The 20,773-nt window shown below is 43.9% G+C and overlaps 1 protein-coding gene across 1 annotated transcript in view; it reads right to left on the bottom strand.

Moving 5' to 3' along the window:
- Positions 1-20,773, bottom strand: part of LOC124804379 — a 675,970-nt gene that overhangs the window by 191,853 nt on the left and 463,344 nt on the right. The window contains exon 6 of the mRNA XM_047264747.1: positions 17,928-17,981. The gene's annotated coding sequence lies outside the window, so the exon portion shown is untranslated. The remainder of the gene's footprint in view (positions 1-17,927; positions 17,982-20,773) is intronic.

Here is a 20,773-nt window from a genome sequence, read left to right as displayed (position 1 = left end):
AATTTAAAAATATACTATCAAAAGGCTGCTGTGAAACTTCATTTTGCTAGTTTTGATGCTTTCGACGAGTAGACTTTAAAGCTCAAAGTGGTATACCATATGCCCTTAACTGCAAAGTGTGTTCAGTATTTTTGGACACGTGACATTTTGAAGGTCTCCGATGTACGTTGCGTAGCAGTTGTTATACAAATTCTTTTGTCAGAACTGTGGAGCACACCTTAAAGACCTAATATTTCTTCCTATTATTTACATGAACCATGTGTGAGATATACAGCTGACGTGCAATGTATCTCGAATACCGGTTTTCTATATTTACCCAATAGGTCGGTGGGAGAATAAGATCGCGGTTCATTCAGACATTTGAGGTCCCTGAGCAGATCATACTGCTGTAGCCATAAGATCTGTGACGATTCTACCAGCGCTTCTCAGAATTCGATGTACTTTGTTAGCATGATACTGACTGCAAACGAAGGAGTAGTAGTCTACCATAGATCCCACTAGCGAATTTCCTTGAGATATGCCCAGCACTTGCCCAGAAGCGGAACAGCAAATCCATGTCTCCCCTTTGCCTTTCATAATACTAATTTCGCCGGCCGAAGTGGCCGTGCGGTTAAAGGCGCTGCAGTCTGGAACCGCAAGACCGCTACGGTCGCAGGTTCGAATCCTGCCTCGGGCATGGATGTTTGTGATGTCCTTAGGTTAGTTAGGTTTAGCTAGTTCTAAGTTCTAGGGGACTAATGACCTCAGCAGTTGAGTCCCATAGTGCTCAGAGCCAATTGAATACTAATTTCATATGTTTGTTTCATTTCATATCGACTGACATTATTACGCCTACGATTGTGATAACCGCAGAGTATAGAAGCTTTGTAGTAACCTTTTGGATTACTGGCAATCTTATACACTTGATATTTAAGGAGCAATCAAAAAGTTTTCATTCAAAGGGAGTACTGTCCAGAATAGTCATGCCCATCAGGCAAAATCGCCGCGAGCATTGAGCAATCATCCGCAGACACACCAGGTTGAAGAAACCCTTTTGGTAAAAGACCGTGTCCTGTTGTGAGAGGAATTCTGTAACTGCCTGCTGTACTTTTCCGTCCGACAGGAATCGTTGATCCCTCAAGGCCTTTTTTTAAGGGACCGAATGCGTGATAATCGCATGGGGAGAGATCAGGACTGTAGGGCGGGTTCTCGACTGTCACCCACTTGAGTTGGATTAACTTCTGCGTTACATTTGCGATGTGGGGCCCCGAAGCAGCAGCACCCCTTGACCACAACGGTGGTTTTCGAGAGGCATGATGCCCCATACACATTCTTCATTCTCCAATGGATGTCTACCGATGTTTGATCTTCGGCAGCCAAGGAAAGATCAACAGCACTTTGGTTCTGTATGCACGAATTAAGTAATAACGTCGCCATAGTTCACGTTTCCACATTTACCGCACGCACGTCTGAAGGAGACGAATACTACACTAATCCCTTGCTTACATACATACCCTCACCGGAGTTACGCTATGTAGCATACACGTTGCAGCAACGCCCTCAACCGGAAACTTTGTGATCGCTTATTGTTTTAAAGCGTTCATTTTATTGGGTCTGCAGAAGAACATCTGCTGTCGCTTGTTTAAAAAGCCGTTTGGGTATTCGCAATGAGTGATTGAAGAAAAATACAGGAAATCGAAATAAGAATAGACAGACGGAATTTCCATCCCTCATTACGCACCAATACGAATTTTATATCTCAAGACTGCGCCACTTCGGTCGTTTTGTGGTAAGTTGAGACTCGCACAAACATTAGGGTTGCCGTACAGTAAGAACACATCGCATATGGTCTAACACACTGGGTGCAATAGTTTATGTTATCTGGTGTCATTGCTATTATATACCAAACACATTAACCGCTTGAAAGCTTAGTTGAAGAAAGTAAAAACGGATAAATCATTTATACCTGTCTTGACCTGAGAGACAATTGTTCGGTTTTTCACTATGTGCGTAGAACACTTTGTAGACTCTTCAACTCATTCACATTTGTTGCACATCGGAATCTGAAATTATTTTCCCATTTATCTCGCTCATATTGCAATAAGTTTCTGGTGTCTGTATACGACTCGCAGTAAGCTGTTGGCCTACTCGGTGTATACATGTTGTGCCCGTAAAATTGCATAAATGTTTCAAAACAGAGACAAGATTTTCGGCAAGCGACAGCACTCGAGATTGTTTTGTAGTAAGGTGAACATCTTTCATTTCAACAAAAGGACAAGCTGTGAACCATGAAATGAAAGACTATATTTTTTTTGTAACAGGTGCACTTATTTCTCAATATATCCTGCATTAACGTCTACATAATGTTGTCCAATATTCATCTATAGAGTTGGTTACAATCCTCAAGTACAAATTCAGCGTGAGGACGTAGCAGAAATCCTAAAAGAAGTACAGAAGGAGGCTTTACGAGATTTTTTTAAAAGATAGTAAGGGCTTTTATGCCATTATCAAGTACAATGCCAAAAGTTGTTAGATCATTATTATGTGATATCTGTTAAGGCAGTTCAAAGCAGGTACTGCCTTAACAGATGTGAAATAACAATGGTCTAACAACTTTTAGCATTGTTCTTGATAAGGGCATGAAGCCGAAATCTAGATAGTACAGAAGATAAATATAGTAATACGCAGTCAAATGGCGGTTTACTCTTTTCAAAAGTGTTGCATGACTGCGACTCAACACCATCGAAAACTCTTTACAAGAACGGCGTTGTGCATCCCATGCAACCTTACTTACAGAATTCCAAGGGCCTATGATCCAATATCAGTCATAAATACAATAAGGCCCTCAAAACTCTGAAATGAAGCGGTTGGTACAGAAGAGGAATTCATGATGGGCTGCATTAAGCCAGTCACAGGACCCTCGACGAAAAAATATAATCGTTTAATGAACACGACGTGAAAGTCGGAAAAATTCTGTCTCACATGGAATAGAAAGCGGCATAACGACACAAACTGTGTACCTTCCGCCGCTCACTGTTGCTAGCTGGCGGAGTACAGCTATAAATGCAGAGTGTAGAGGATCCTCAGTGTATCCATCTATTGCTGTCAATCAAAGCATCTTCGACCTAAAAATCCCTTAGTTCTCCCACTACAACGGCCAATTTCAAAGAAGGTACATGGCCATGACATATTTTCACCTTTTCCACCCATAAAAACGCTGACCACAACTTTTCGGACATATGAATCTACTTCGCCTTGTGTGGTGAGGGATAAAACGGATTACACCTACAGCATTGATTCTTGTTTCCCCTTGGGCTTGTGGGGTCCAAGTCGCAAACTCAGAACCAAATCGGCGTACAAACTCGGTTGGATTCTTTGGAAACAGCACAAACATTGCAAAAAAATTCGTTTCTTCACTTGCATTCAATCACAAATCGGAAGATATCTAGGTCAAGCTTTATCGTACTTAATTCTTACTGAAAATGAGCCGTATTCTTGTCTTATAATTCTTTTAAACCAGTTATTTCATACACCTTCCGCTGCCGATCATCCAATACCATTTCTGATTACAGTTTTGGGATATACTTCACGTGAGGCATATTTATGAGAAATATGACGCATTTGAATCCATTCTGAGCTGTAGAAAATGGAAATGAAGATTATTTATAAGAGATCATAAACTTCGGAGGAATTTTCGATTGTGATAAAGCGTCCAAATAAAAGCTTCTATGGCGGGGTGACATTCCAGCATATCAGTTTGAATGAGACACACAACACAGCAACTTTAAAAAGTCCAAACTATCTCACAGATTACATTGCCATTTAATATAGCTCAGTATTTACCAACACTGAAGAACTAAATTTTATTGATATAAAAGATATCTTTGCACCAGGCCGAGAATTGCTTCATATTGGCCTTGGGCCTATGCCTATTTTTTTCTTCTCCCTGAAACATCGTAATTTACTTTAAAAGTGAGTCAAAATAGAAATGTTATAGTAGATGTTCACGTTTAAGTTGGAAAAAGCAACAGAGCCAAACAATAGCAAAAATCAACCAACAAGAAACAACGGAAACATTACAATTAAGTAGAAAAAGGGGAAAGGACAGAAATAAAATCATCAGCTCCAGTGAATTAGTTAAGAAGCGAAGCGACAAACGGTTACCTGCTCGTATTGTCGACGGACACGCTCATTTATTGATTGCAAGAAACCGGCGCAAGAGGAAGCCGCACAGGAGGAGTGTGCACTAATTTTAACGACAGACTACCGTAGGCTGGCAGCGTCGTGTGCAGCCTAGATGCAGGGGCGACCGCTGTCTGGGCTGCAGGCTCCGCCCACCAGGCAGGCGTACCCCCACCACCTCCGCAGGTACCCGCAGTTCGCTATCCCACTGCGTGAACACCATTGATCACGGCTCTCCCGCTCTGGTAGTATGCACTAACGTTAGAGTCGCTTTACGGAGCTGCGCGTGTAAAACGGTCGCCAACCCAAAGTTTGGACATTGTTCAGGCGTCGACGCAAGGGATGGGATGTATCAAAGGGATTATGACCTGGCCCTCTCCCCCAAACATTTTGTTAAAACCACTGATATTTTTATTTACATTAATTACCAAGTTTTTGAACTAGCTTTCACAAAATATACTATAGTACCATGGAAACAGTGTTTCCAAACTACTAAGAAATGCTAAAAATTACAAGCCTCGTCTAAGGAGGATACTTCATGGTTGCTTTCCCGAGGGCTCGACCACTTTGATTTGTTCGGGGCCTGACAAGATGCCGAAAACATTGCAACCACATAACGGCGCCCATTCACACAATGACTGTTCTTGCTGCCAACAACAAATCTGAGACGGTTCAATATACACTCCTGGAAATTGAAATAAGAACACCGTGAATTCATTGTCCCAGGAAGGGGAAACTTTATTGACACATTCCTGGGGTCAGATACATCACATGATCACACTGACAGAACCACAGGCACATAGACACAGGCAACAGAGCATGCACAATGTTGGCACTAGTACAGTGTATATCCACCTTTCGCAGCAATGCAGGCTGCTATTCTCCCATGGAGACGATCGTAGAGATGCTGGATGTAGTCCTGTGGAACGGCTTGCCATGCCATTTCCACCTGGCGCCTCAGTTGGACCAGCGTTCGTGCTGGACGTGCAGACCGCGTGAGACGACGCTTCTTCCAGTCCTAAACATGCTCAATGGGGGACAGATCCGGAGATCTTGCTGGCCGGGGTAGTTGACTTACACCTTCTAGAGCACGTTGGGTGGCACAGGATACATGCGGACGTGCATTGTCCTGTTGGAACAGCAAGTTCCCTTGCCGGTCTAGGAATGATAGAACGATGGGTTCGATGACGGTTTGGATGTACCGTGCACTATTCAGTGTCCCCTCGACGATCACCAGTGGTGTACGGCCAGTGTAGGAGATCGCTCCTCACACCATGATGCCGGGTGTTGGCCCTGTGTGCCTCGGTCGTATGCAGTCCTGATTGTGGCGCTCACCTGCACGGCGCCAAACACGCATACGACCATCATTGGCACCAAGGCAGAAGCGACTCTCATCGCTGAAGACGACACGTCTCCATTCGTCCCTCCTTTCACGTCTGTCGCGACACCACTGGTGGCGGGCTGCACGATGTTGGGGCGTGAGCGGAAGACGGCCTAACGGTGTGCGGGACCGTAGCCCAGCTTCATGGAGACGGTTGCGAATGGTCCTCGCCGATACCCCAGGAGCAACAGTGTCCCTAATTTGCTGGGAAGTGGCGGTGCGGTCCCCTACGGCACTGCGTAGGATCCTACGGTCTTGGCGTGCATCCGTGCGTCGCTGCGGTCCGGTCCCAGGTCGACGGGCACGTGCACCTTCCGCCAACCACTGGCGACAACATCGATGTACTGTGGAGACCTCACGCCCCACGTGTTGAGCAATTCGGCGGTACGTCCACCCGGCCTCCCGCATGCCCACTATGCGCCCTCGCTCAAAGTCCGTCAACTGCACATACGGTTCACGTCCACGCTGTCGCGGCATGTTACCAGTGTTAAAGACTGCGATGGAGCTCCGTATGCCACGGCAAACTGGCTGACACTGACGGCGGCGGTGCACAAATGCTGCGCAGCTAGCGCCATTCGACGGCCAACACCGCGGTTCCTGGTGTGTCCGCTGTGCCGTGCGTGTGATCATTGCTTGTACAGCCCTCTCGCAGTGTCCGGAGCAAGTATGGTGGGTCTGACACACCGGTGTCAATGTGTTCTTTTTTCCATTTCCAGGAGTGTATGTGAATACTGACTTTCCTGTAGGTGAGTGAAAACCATAGAAATATTCAGAATCCTCCCAATTATATGCTGACACAGCCACAGGCTCCTGATTTGTGTCCATAATGTGAATTACTGATCACATTGAGGGCAGATTTCGATTTTATGCCTCATACAGGGTGATTCGAAATTGCTATTACAGGTTTCTAAGGGTTGTAGAGGGGGTATTCCTACTACAAGCTTGTAGGTGTTGTAGAGGAGACGTAGAACGTGACGTTTTGATACGGGACACATGCCCGGAAATGTGCCGTTTGGATGTGAAATCAATTTGAAGATTGGATCACTTCCAAATCTCCCGCTTCAGGGTAGGTACACAAGCTGAAAAGTGGATGCCGTCGTCAGTCCCTGTTGTAACATGACATCACCTAAAACCTTTGTCCGACTGCGACAGCGGCTGCGAGAAATTATGTCTTAAACTAGGGGGTTGGTTGTGGCACAGCACTCTCCATATGAAGACATCCTTCGCCACGTAGCAGAGAAGCCGAGGACAAGTACTGGAAACATTGCCCATGCCACGTGCTCCTGCAGCTCACAGGTCAGAGTCTATTGTCTCCGCTGTGTGCGTACCGCGAAGCGAAAGATTTGAAAGTGATCCGATCCTCAAACTGATTTCACATCCAAACGGCACACTTCCAGACATGACTTCCTTATCAAAACTTCACCTCATACGTCCCCTCTACAACCCCTAGAAGCTAGTAACAGGAATTTTGAGTCACCCTGTGTGTTATAAAGTTGATGACGTTGTGCAAGATCGTTGTTATATTTCTTACAGTGTTCCCCCCTGGATAAGCACTGACAGTGCTTCACTGTGTATAGTCCTGTTGGAGTGAGTGGAAGGTGCCTGGTGACGGATATTGCCTTGCTTTGACCTGTAAACCACCTGTTATTTTTCGTGTATACGACACTGAAATAATTTGAAAAGGCGAAGGCAGGGATAACTAGTAACGACAAAATTTAGAATCTACGGCTCTGATCTGAGTGAAAATCTAATTAACGTCAACTCAGCCATCCAGCCATCCTCTCGTAATGTGTTCGCTACAAGTAGGCATCCGTCATGATGATCACTACTCCTCAATTTTCAACTGCGTTATAAAATTCGACATACGTGAATATTTCGTCCATAAACGGCGGCATCATGAGGGCTGCGACTGTAGCTAATATAAATAAAACAGTTTACAGCGCCAGTCAATTATTCGTTTTTGGAAAAAGAAGTGGCTGACGCAGTTAAACGGCAACGAACAGTGGTACATTACGCACAAAATAACTTGGGCCGTAACTGTGCAGACGGCTCCGTCGTGAACGACTACCGTGCATTTTTTAAATCTCATTTTGTTCCTTATTGGTCGTCGTATTTGTTCTGGGTGGATGTCCCATGACGTTTGTTCAAGCCCATCACTGATCCATTCACTCAGTTTTTTTATTATTATTATTACAGACGGCAGCTAACCCTCTGACCGAGCACGCTGAGTTACCGTGCCGGCACAGTTAAAACCTACGCACAAACGCTTACCTCGCGCAACTTGTAAGTTACAGCTAACAGGTCTGCAAAAAGTCGTATTAGCAGGTGCGACTAATAATTCGACAAATACAGACGTTCAAAAGTCAATAGTTTCTCAATAGAGCACCAGAAAAGAAATAGCCGCATAAAGAAAGGACTCCTAAAACAAAACAAGTCCAATCACGAGCTGCCAGAAGGAAATCTCATAAGAGAAGGATACTGAAAATGTAAAATAAATAAAATGTGCCACGCGAAAATTGTGTCAGTCACCTGAAAACCTATTCAGCAATACAGGCTAAGAATAAATTTTTCTTCTTCTTCCTCGTGTTCCCGATGTAGTGAAGCCTTGGAAAGCACTGTTCTTCCCCTACTGCTTTTTTCTCTTTATTGTGCGATTGGAATAGGTAGTTTTTGATGAGATTTTTGTTTCCTCGTTTGCCTCATCCAAAAATGAAACAGCATTACATACAACAGCACCTGTATGATTATAAAGTACTTTCCATGCTCCTTTGCTGTATCTGCCTTTTATCTGACCCGGTGATGATCCCAAACATTCGAACAGTACCTAAGAATGGGCCGCACAATTGTTCTATACGCTGTCTCCTTCATAAACGTGTTACGCTTTCCTAGAATTCTCCCAATAAACCGAAGTCGACCATTCACCTTCCCAAATACCGACTTAAAGCGGTCGTTTCACTTAATATCACTTTGCAAATGCGTCAAACAGCACACGAATTATACTGTATTCGAGCATTACAGTATTGTTATTCCTACTCATCCGCATCAACTTACATTTTTCAGCATTTACAGCAAGTTGCCATTCATCACACCACATAGGTATTCTGCAAAGTCATCCTGTAGCCTTGTACAACCAGTCAACAACATTTTCCCGTACGCTACAGCGCCATCAGCAAACAGCCGCAGATTGCTCTTAGTCCTATCCGTCGGATGCTTCATGTATATAGAGAACGAGAGTGGTCCTACCACAATTCCGTGGGGAACTCCTGACGATACCCTTGTCTCTGATTGACACTGCGTGTCCAGGACAAATACTGGTTACCGATACTTTAAGAAGTCTTCGAGCCAGTCACATACCTTGGAACATAAACGGTATGCTCGGACCTCCGTCAACAGTTTGCAGCAGGGCACTGCGTCGAACTCTAACCGTAAATCTACTACTACGGAGTCTGCCTCTTGCCCTTCATCCATGGTTCGGAGGATACCGTGAGAAAAATGGACGGACTGAGTTACGCATGAGCGATGTTTTCTAAATATGTGCTGATTTGCGGAAAAATCCGTCTCTGTCTGAAGGAAATTTATTATCTTAGAAATCAGAATACGAATATGTTCAAGGATTCTGCAGCAAACTGATGTTAAGGAAACTGGTCTGTAATTTTGTGGGGCTGTCCCATTACTGTTATTACATATAGGGTCCACCTGCGGTTGTTTCCAGTCGGTTGAGACATTGCGCCCGACGAGAGATCAACGGTAAATGTAAACTTACAAGACCTGACTAAATGGAGAAGGCAACAAACCAGATGCATAACTAATTAAATTGCCGCAACTACAATTTCCATCAGTTTTGGGAGATCTTCAAACAACTGATCGTCAGACTATGCCTCAGGAAATTCGTCCTCAAGAAACTAAATTGTACGATGATACCTCTAGTTAGGCTACATCATCTTACAGCGAAATGAGTGCTGGCTGAAACGTGACAGCAAACCGGGTCTACATGTTGCTGACATATTAAGTCTTCCGGCACAACTACTTATCGTGACCGATGCTCTACGAGCAAACACAACACTCTTTTTGTATTTCCTTCCGGCGAAACTAGATCCACTCCCAATACCCTCAGCGATACGACAGCGTTACTTCAGTCAAAAAATGATCCGAAGTACGATTGTTGTACAGGCGATACCTGGTTCTATATTTCGTCGCAGTCTTTGAGGAATTTAGTTCCGTACCTCCTGAAGATTGATATAAAGAAAACGTGAAGACATGGTACTTCATGGACGAGGGAGAGGTCACTTTTGGCTTCAGCTTGATTCAGACGACAGTTCACACGATCAAATAACAACTATGTACAGTTGGGCGTGTCCAGATATACGGAGGAGGACTGAACTGTAGTGCAGTTGGATTCAAGAGATAATAAAATACTGCAAATATGAACACATACTCGTAAAAAGTACGAGAAAGACAAATATTAACTTACAAGAACTACATAGAAAGGTTAGGGATCGGGTTTGCAGCGAAGTTGCAGGCTGTGGATCATGAGAGTACACTTAGAAATCTGTTTCAAACGAGAATTCGTTACTAGTAGTATTTTTGCAGCCTGAGCCGGCGCTGCAGGGTGAGTGAAACTTTGGCTGGCGTCTCCCCAGCGGCGGGTCGGTGATGCAAGCGTGGAAAATTCCTCCCCGGGAGGTCCGTATGGGTCGACCTGCGACAGCGATAAATATCGAGCGCTCGGAGACAGTGACACAGTGATAATGGTGTAAACAACGGCTCGCTCAAGCTCCTTTGTATCAACCCGCGTCCATTATCACGCCAGAAGGGCAGATTTAGATATGGCGCGACGGATGGACGAGCGGTGCGTAACGGCGGAACGGCTCGTCGACGGGACAAATTAAGCGCCCTTAGAGACTGCCTGCCTGAATCGGGCATGATCTGGCAGCACAGGGTGCCTTCGATGCAGCAGTGGAAAGACTGACGACTCGCCGAACGAGAAGCCGAACACGGAAGGGCGTATGTTACGTTGCATCATTGGCTTCATCCGACAAGGATTAAATTGGGTCGGCGGTACGTTTGATTACTATTTAATTGGTTGCTATCGACTGAAACAAGTTCACTGTTAGAGTCGTAATTTGTTTTATTTCCTCTACGCGTTTCTGAGTTTTAAACATATATCATCAGGTGGATTTATGTGTACTAATACGACAGCGTATATTGTGTGTACCACATTGGGGTAAGCTATGGCTCTGTCTCCAGTCATCAAATGTTTCCTTTCCTGTCGTCTTGAATCACATTCGTCATAGCTTGCACCTTTGTAAACACTGAGAGAAAGCTGTGGAGTGTTGGTGGAATGTTCTTATACCACACTTGGATCCAGGCTTCGTGGAGATTAAATAAGGTTCACCAGGTTGCCAGCTGTTCTGATTGGGGGACGTCTGGAGCGTAGTCTATTGTTTATTCTGATGTTCTTTATTCGGATGTCCTGTAGTTGCTCTTTGCTGAAGATTTTATATATTTCCTCAGAAGGATATTCCTTCTTTTCAGGTCAGGTGCTGGGATGCGGCCCAGGGCAGGTATCCAGAATAATGGAGTAGACTTAATTTTACAGTAACAATCCGCAGTGTTTAAGTTGTGCGTCTATCAGCTCCATGTAGTTACTGTTTATCCAAACAGGGCTGCAACATACCGTCGGGAGTATACAAAGCCAAGGGCAGATGATCGTAAGGTCGAACCTGCAGCAGCCTATGTTGTACCACATAATATTTGCCGAATATTACTTCTAGGCCTCAATTCAGCTACAGTCTTTGTTAGACGATTCTTAAATAACAGAATTCTGTCAAGTATAATTCCAAAGCACCCCCGATATTTGTTAAGTGCCAGGCGATTACTCTCGAAAAAGTTTCTGACAAGAATAATGCACAGAAAAATCGAAAAGAAAATTGAGGATGTGTTAGATGACGATCAGTTTGGCTTTAGGAAAGATAAAGGCATCAGAGAGGCAGTTCTGACGTCGCGGCTGATTGTGGAAGCAAGACTAAAGAAAAGTCAAGACACATTCTTAGGATCTGTCGACAAGTAAAAAGCGTTCGATAATGTAAAATGGTACAAGATGTTCGAAATTATGAGGAAAATAGTGGTAACCTATAAGGAGAGACGGGTAATGGACAACATTTAGAAGTGTAAAGAAGGAATATTAGGAGTGGAAGACCAAGAAAGGAGTGATCGGATTAAAAAGGCTGTAAGGCAGAAATGTAGTTTTTCACCTCTACTGTTCATGTATCGAAGAAGAAATGTTGGAAATAAAAGAAAGATCGAGAGTGGAATTAAAATCAAAGGTGAAAGGATACCAGTGATAAGATTCGCCGATGACATTACTATCCTCAGTGATGGTTGGTTGGTTTGGGGGAAGAGACCAAACAGCGAGGTCATCGGTCTCATCGGGTTAGGGAAGGACGGAGAAGGAAGTCGGCCGTGCCATTTCAAAGGAACCATCCCGGCATTTGCCTGGAGTGATTTAGGGAAATCACGGAAAACCTAAATCAGGATGGCCGGACGCGGGATTGAACCGTCGTCCTCCCGAATGCGAGTCCAGTGTGCTAGCCACTGCGCCACCTCGCTCGGTATCCTCAGTGAAAGTGATGAATTACAAGATCAGTTGAATGCATTGAACGGTCTGTTGAGTCTGCAATGAACAGTCTGAGGCCTTGAGGAAGAATTTTCTGAGAATGTACGTTTGGAACACAGCATTGTATAGTAGTGAAACATGGAATTTGGGAAAAACAGAACAGAAAATAATCGAAGCATTTGAGATGGCGTGCTACAGACGATTGTTGAAAATTACGTGGACTGATAAGGTAAGGAATGAAGAGCTACTGCGCAGAATCGGAGAGGAAAGAAATGTGTGGAAAACACTCGAAGAAGAAGGAACAAGATGACAGGATATATGTTAAGATGTCGGGGAATAAGTTCCACAGTACTAGATAAAGCTGTAGAGAGAAAAACCTGTAGAGGAAGACAGAGACTGGAATATATGCAGCAAATAATTGAGGACGTAGGTTGCAAGTGCTACTCTGAGATGAAGAGGCTGGCACAGGAGAGGAATTCGTGGCGGGCCGCATCAAACCAGTCAGAAGACTGATGACTTAGAAAAACATCGTAGCCAACCGTGAACTTGGGTGCATGAACTGTTAAGCTAATTTACCATAATTCTCGCATTTGTCAGCTCTTGCAGTCTTGTGCGGATGATATTTTGCCGAAAGTCAGAAGGTGTGTTGCGAGACTCATGTATTCTACACACCAACGTGAATGGTCGTTTGGTTTCTATTTCACCAATGATTTTAGTAATTCTGATGGAATGTTATCTATCCCCTCTGCCTTATTTGATCTTAGGTACTCTTAAATTCTGATCCAAATACTGGGTCCCCTATCTCTTTTAAATCTACTCCGTACGAGCCCTAATTTCTCTTATCTTCGTGGTCCTTACGCGAATTGTGCGTTGGTGGCAGTACAATGGTTCTGTAGTCGACTTCAAATACAGGTTCTCTCAATTTTCTCGATAGTATTCCGCGGAAAAAACGTCGCCTTCCCTTCAGGTGTTCCCATTAGAGTTCACGAAGCATCTCCGTAATACTTGCGTGCTGATTGACCTTACGGCTAATGAATGTAGCTCGCCTCTGAAGTGTTTCGATGTCTTCCTTCTTGTCAGTGTTTTCTATATTTTTCTTTCTTCTTCGATTCTGCGCTGTACCTCCTTACTTCTATATCAGTCTACCAGTCCAGTAGCTTATCACCATGTTATTTCGTCGAAAATTGACATAATGAGGCCGCCTCTTTTCAAACTGAAAATAATGACAATTAGGTGCGGTAACTATGTGGTTCATTGAACACAGTGAAAGTTTTAGCTTGAGACGTCTGTTCAAATGGTTCAAATGGCTCTGAGCACTATGGGACTTAACATCTGACGTCATCAGTCCGCTAGAACTTAGAACTACTTAAACCTAACTAACCTAGGGACATTACACACATCCATGCCCGAGGCAGGATTCGAAAATGCGACCGTAGCGGTCGCCCGGTTTCAGACTGAAGCGCCTAGAACCGAGATGTCTGTTCACATTTATACCATTTACACATTGGTGTCACGTTGGCGATGTGACGTTGGTTTCTAGCTGTGATGATAGTTTCCTAAGATGATGGTATCCTATGGCAAAACCTGATTGTAAAACTTTTTTGTTAAAGCAGAGGTGGTAGTCTCGAACGATATAAGTGACTTTTTACAAAGGCAAATGAATTATTCTGTGCTATCCACGTCTCCCGCAGAAATGACGCTGTATTTCGATGTGGTAACATGAAAAATTCATTTGCTCATAAAACTGGTTACGTTGTTACAGTACTTCATTAGGAACGTATACAAACAAAATATTCTGTTTTAATATACCTGTTCTTTGTGAATTCATGTGCTATTACCCTCGTTGATACATACTGTATTTGTGTGAAGTGATGAAAAGTCTGAAATTAAATCCTAAAGAGTTCTATCTCAGAGAGAGACGGTTTTCGTCGGCAAGTTATCCGGGAATCTTTCTCCTATCGAGGCCAATCACTACTGCGTTAACAAGCTGCGACACTGTCGCGAATCAAACAGTGACCTGTATATACAATAAGTTTCCTTTAATTTACGTCTATGGTCACAAACTTTTTGCTAACAGATTACAGGTTTCGGTCTACAATGACCATCATCAGATCTGTTTATAAAAAACTTTGTTTTTATAAACAGACCTGATAATGGTCACTATAGACCAAAACCGGTAATCTGTTAACAAAAAGTTTGATGATGGTCATTATAGAACGAAGCCGGTAATCTGTTAACAAAAAGTTTGTGACTCAAGACGTAAATTAAAGGAAACTTACACTACCGGGTTATTAGGCCGTTAGGACCGCATAGCGCTGTTTGTCTTCTGATGGCAAAGATAGGGCACAGTGTCTCCGAGAAATTTACAGCCACACCACGAGAAAACTGTGTCGTATCATCTCAAATAATGCTCTAAGTAATATTCTGCAGATGTCTGCATGTTCAAAAATGTTCATATGTGTGTGAATTCCTAAAGGACCAAACTGCTGAGGTCATCGGTCCCTAGACTTAGACACTACTTAAACTAACTTATGCTGTAAACAACATACACACCCATGCCCGAGGGAGGACTCGAACCTCCGGCGGAAGGGTCCGCGCAATCCGTGACATGGCGCCTCAAACCGCGCGGCTACTCCGCCCGGCATGTCTGCATGAAAATGCATTCCAGTAACGTCTACAGTCAGGAGTTTGTAGCTAATGTAGTAATCTCTATATTTCTTTACGGTACCAAGTTCCTATCTTTTTGAAACATGTCAAATAAATCAGCTCTCTTTGTGCTGAAATGTGGATATTTGATACGATGGAAGACGAAGAGATGCTCAGACAACTTACATGTTATGTTCATATCTGGAGTAGCGGTTTGAAAGCATGTGGCTGAGATAAATTATTTCAGAATAAGCAAGACACCAGATAATGCCGTAGTTATTTTAGTTTCCACATACAAACAAAAGACATCTTCACTACAACTGCGTGTGTTGAATGAGCATGACGTACGCTCAGTTAAGAGGATTGTCACGAAAAGTAAGAGAACGACAGCCGTCAAAGTCACTGAACAACTGAACGTCGCACTCACGAACCCTATCAGCACCAAAACAACACGAAGGGTGTTCCGGAAGCAGGGAATTGCACGGTAAGGGGGAATTCCAGAAATCACTCATCGGGTATGCAATTGTGGTCGGATGAGTCTTGTTTCACACTGTTTCCAACTTCTGATCGAGTTTGAATCGCGGAGGGAGTTCAATGATGATTGCTCAGCCATATTGTGGTATTCCATCGGCCCTATGGGTACTGCCAAAGATTATGTGACCATTTTGGCTAATCACGTTCATCCCATGGTTCAATGCTGATGCTGTGTTCCAAGATGACAGGGCCCCCTTTCAAACAGCTCGCTTCGTTCACGATTGGTTTTGTGAGCACGAGAATGAATTGCTGCATCTTCGCTGGCCACTAACCACCGGATATCCATATAACTGAACCTTTGTTGTCTACTTCGGAGAGAACGGTGCGTGACCGCTATCTTGTAGGAAGAATGGTTTTAGATGCCTTTGTAAACCGTGGGGACCTGTATTTATCCATTCCGAGACGACTGGAAGTTGTTTTGATTGCCAACGGGTTTCCAATACCGTATTACGCATGTTAATCTGTTTATGGTGTTTCCGTGTTTTTATCCTTCCCCTGTACATACTCTAGAAACCAATGTGACGTACATCGCATGATACCACATGTTAGGATGCCCTCCACCTCCAAACGGAGCGTGGAAAGAATGAGTGATGAAATGACTGTGCATGCTGTAAGAAGTCTACACTGAGATGGCAAAACTCATGGGATGCCTCCTAATATCGTGTCGGATCTCTTTAGCCCGGCGTAGTGCAGCAACTCGAAGTGGTATGGCCTCAAAAAGCCGTTCGAAGCCTCTGCAGAAATAATGGACCATGCTGCCTATATAACCGTCCACATTTGCGAGTGTATTGCCAGTGCATGAGGTTGTGCACGAACTGACCCATAAATGTGCCATGAATGTTGAATTGGATTCATATCGGGCGATCTGGGAGACCAAATCATTCGCTCGAATTGTCCAAAATGTTCTTCAAACCGGCCGTGAACAGTTGTGGCCTAGTGACATGTCACATTTTCACCCGAAAGAGGTCCTTCGTTATTTGAGAACATGAAGTACCCGAACATACCCATTTCATACCCTGGAACAGGCGACACAGTACATTTCATGTATACGTAACCCACATAATTATGGAGCCACCAGCTTGCGCACCGTCATATTGACAACTTCATGGCTTCATTCTGTCTGCGCCACACTCGTATCCCACCATCAGCTCTTACCAACTGAAATCGCGACTCATCTGACCAGGCCTCGGTTTTCCAATCGTCTAGGGCCCAACTAACGTGGTCACGACCCCAGAAGAGGCGCTGTAGGCGATGTCGTGCTGTTAGCAATGGGACTCACGTCGACCGTCTGCTGCCGTAGCCCACCAACGGCAAATTTCGCTACACTGTCCAAACGGATATATTCGTCGCACATCCCACATTCATTTCTGCGGTCATTTCATGCAGTGTTGCTAGTGTGTTAGCACTGACAACTGTATGCGAACGCCGCTGCTCTCGGTCGTTAAGTGAAGGCCATCGGCCACTGCGTTTTCCATCGTGAGAGAAATACCTAAAAATCTGATATTCTCGGCACACTCTTGACACTGTGGATCTCGAAATATTGAATTCCCTAACAATTTGCGAAATGGAATTTTTCATGCGTGCATCTCCAACTGCCATCCCGCGTTTAACGTCTGTTAGTTCCCGTCGCGTGGCCACACGTTGGAAACCTTCTCACATGCTCTACTAGACACTGCCCTTTTATACCTCGTGTACACGATTCCGCCATCCGTGTATGTGATGTGCATTTCGCTACCCTATGACTTCTATTACCTCAGTGTAATCTTGTCTTTCATGTTCCTATGGGAGTAATACATCGATCTGAAGAATATCTCTAGATTTTTCACTTAGTGCTGAGTGTTTATATTTTGCAAAGCAGATTTTCGCGGGATAATTTGTGTCTGTCTTCAAGAGTCTGCCAGTCCATGTTTTTCGACATTTTTATGACACTCCCCCATCAGTTAAACAAATCTGTGACCAATCGTGCCGTCCTTCTTTGCGTACCCTGAATGGCCCCGTTACTCCTATTTGGTATGTCTTTCAAGTGTTCAGTCAGCACTGTTCCTCGGGCCTCCAACTTCCACCGAGTCTGGAAGGCTACTTTTACTAGAACATTAACAAGAGTATCCAAGTGGTGGATTCTACGTTAACGTAATGGCAGAAGGAGCAGTATCGTCCGTTGATAGACCTTTAGATTGTCCGGAAGAACTGAAGAAGCGGTACGGGTACGTCATAGACGATAAGGCAGAAAATGGCGCGCATGCATCCTAGTAACAGAAATGTTCTGCAAGGAGAGCAGTAGCATTTTGTCACAAACGGTGACCTCGACGACTAGTTGAGTGGCGTGAAATCCATTAACGCTTATTGCGCGAAATCTTTAATCGTGCCCATTTATGTCTTAGACCATGACGCTATTTTATGAATTAATTCGACCAACGAAAGCCTTTTCGAAGAAATTCCTCAAGAATTTGTCTTTGACAGTCAATAATCTGTACCATACCAATCGCAACGCGACTCATATGAAAAGAAAAAGCATTTGGCTAATGCGTGGACGTGCTTGGTACATAAAATTGTGTGCACCGAAATAGTAAAACCAAGCGAGAGACTTACCTTCTCAGCGAAAAGAGACAGATGGTGATGCCTTGCTCCTGAAGCTCTGTCAACCTGAAACAACACCCTTTGTAAGTGGCACGAAAGAAGAAAACCAAACCATTGGAGGACACAGGAGTAACAAAGCTGAAAAAGCATGAGCAGGCATGTTAACTACTTCTAAAGGCAAAAATTTATAGCATATGTTATGTTATTTGTATGCCTTCTTTTTGGAACAAGTTGGCACTACCAGGCTCCGTTTTCATAACCTTTAAATGGTAAAGGATAAGGATTATGAAAGGATTTAATGCTCATTTTCGGTGTCAATTAACTTTATAAAGGTCTGTTGCTAAAAGGTTGTAGCTACTGATTCGAAATTATTCTAAAACGACGGATATTTCCCGAAGGAAACAAAGAAATAGAACAACATTACAAAATCTAAAAACAAGTAATATTATATTATTCTACCTCTTCTTCTTATTCTTATTCTTCTACTACTATTGCGTCTACTTTATGATTTTGAATTACAGCACTAAGCAACGCAACATGAAAATATCAATGGAGTTCATGATTTAGAGGTGAAACATTAAGAACAAGAGTGTATGATCCATAATAAGAGCATGTATGAAGTCAACGTAGAAATTATCCTTTCATTCTCCTAAAATTATATGACACCGACAACTTTTTTGTACAAAATGAAAGAATACTGCTTCACTGCACGCAAAATAACGCGCGACGCACGAAGCAAGGACGATATGAGAAGGAAGCACAGTCAACGAGAGCACTCCTAGTAAAAACAAGTCTACTGGTATCAAATATAGGGCTTAATTTGAGAAATGAAGTACGTTATTGTATGGAAGTGGATCAAGGGCCACGGAAAAACTGACATGTGGGGTTACAGATGGATGCTGAAAATTGATCGTTGGGATAATAAACGAGGGGTTTCTCATCAGAATCAGCGAGGACAGGAATAGGAGGTAAAGAATAACGGGAGGTAGGAAGAGGGTGATGGGACACGCGCCGGCCAGAGTGGCCGTGCGGTTCTAGGCGCTACAGTCTGGAACCGCGTGACCGCTAGGTCACAGGTTCGAATCCTGTCTCGAGCGTGGATGTGTGTGATGTCCTTAGGTTGGTTAGGGTTAAGTAGTTCTAAGTTCTAGGGGACTGATGACCACAGCAGTTAAGTCCCATAGTGCTCAGAGCCATTTGAACCATAGGACACGCAAAATGGTACTTCTACGGCTCTGTATGGAGGCGCGCAGAGCAAAAACTATTAGTGAGGACAGAGGTTGAAATATAAACAACAAATAACTGAGAACGTCGAATGTAGGTCTACTCCGAGCTGAGCAGATTGTCAGAGGACTGAAAATCAGACATGTGACGGACGAAAAAAAAAAATAAACACGGCTCATTCTAAGCCGATTTATCGCAGTACGTGCAGTTTCATTAAATAGCTTTTTTGTAATTTTTTTTAAAATCTGCTTCTGACTGGTTTAATGTAGCCCGCCACGAATTCCTGTTTCGCTAAGTTCTTCGTTCCGAGTAACACTTGCACACTACACCCTCAGTTATTTGTTGTATATTTTTCAGTGCTTGTCTTCCCTTACAGATTTTACTCTCTGCAGTTTTCTCAAGTAGTACACCCTACAGCTCCTTGAAGTACTACTGTAGTTACTCCCTCATGTCCGAACACGTATGCTGTCATCCTGTCTCTTCTTCTTCTCAAGTTTACCACATGTTTCTCTTCTCGACCATTCCGCGGAGATCCTCATTTCTTTCCAGACCAATTAATTTTCAACAACCTTCTGTAGCACCACGTCTCAAACGCTTCAATTCCCTTCTGTTCCGGTTTTCCCACAGTCCACGTTCCACTACCATACAATGCTCTGCTCCAAAAGTACAACATTAGAATTTTTTCTCAAAATAAGGCCTATGTTTCATCCTAGTAGACTTCATTTTGGCCAGCAATGCCGTCTTTGCCTGCCTAGTCTGCTTGTTATGTCATCCTCACTTCGTCCGCCACATGTTACTTTGCTCCCAAGACAGCAGAATTCCTTCACTTTTTCTGCTTCGTAGTGTCCCAATTTTGGTGCAAACTTAATCACTACTCTCACTTGCGCTTCTCTTAGAGTATCGTCTTCTTCGGTTTACTCGCAATGCGTGGTATGTGTTCCTCAAACTGTTCATTCCGTTCCACAGGCCCTGCATTTCTTCCTCACTTTCACTGAGTGTAACGATGTCATCAACGAAACTTATCGTTGATAATTTTTCACCCCGAATCTATTTTATTATTTTCAAAATTTATTCTTTTCATTCCGTCACTATCACTATGCCTCAAATACGAACCATGTATCACGCACTCAAGATCATTGTTTAATTGATTTTCGTAATTTTCACTGCCATTAACTTCGTCTCCAGAAGAGCGGCCGTCCATCGAAGAAAATAAATAAATAAATAAAGAATACCCACGGAGTGACATTTCTCCTGGGAGCTATATCAGACAAACATGTGGCGTAGCCACAAATTTATCGGCAGTTTGCCCGCCACTCGGCGAAACACTGGCAGAGATACTGGCAAGTGTGCAAATACGAGGCGACTGCGCTGCCTGGTGAACCACTTCAGTCTCGATGTGGTCCACGTGTTAAAGCAGACACGTGAAAATGAGCGATCCATGTACTGCTCTAAGTGCAAACGCCCAGAGTAGACCAAGTAGGCGACGGCTCCCGTCAGGGACTCTGTGTGTGTGTGTGTGTGTGTGTGTGTGCGCGCGTGCGTGCGTGCGTGTTTGTAGGTCCACCGTAATCCAGAAGCGTATTTCGTCAGCCGCGAGAACGTATATCGGCTGCGCAGCGCGTGGCACAGAAACG

Source organism: Schistocerca piceifrons, chromosome 1 (genome assembly GCF_021461385.2).
Source record: "Schistocerca piceifrons isolate TAMUIC-IGC-003096 chromosome 1, iqSchPice1.1, whole genome shotgun sequence".
In the NCBI taxonomy this organism is placed as follows: Eukaryota; Metazoa; Arthropoda; class Insecta; order Orthoptera; family Acrididae; genus Schistocerca; species Schistocerca piceifrons.
This window is presented reverse-complemented; position numbering and strand designations above follow the sequence as displayed.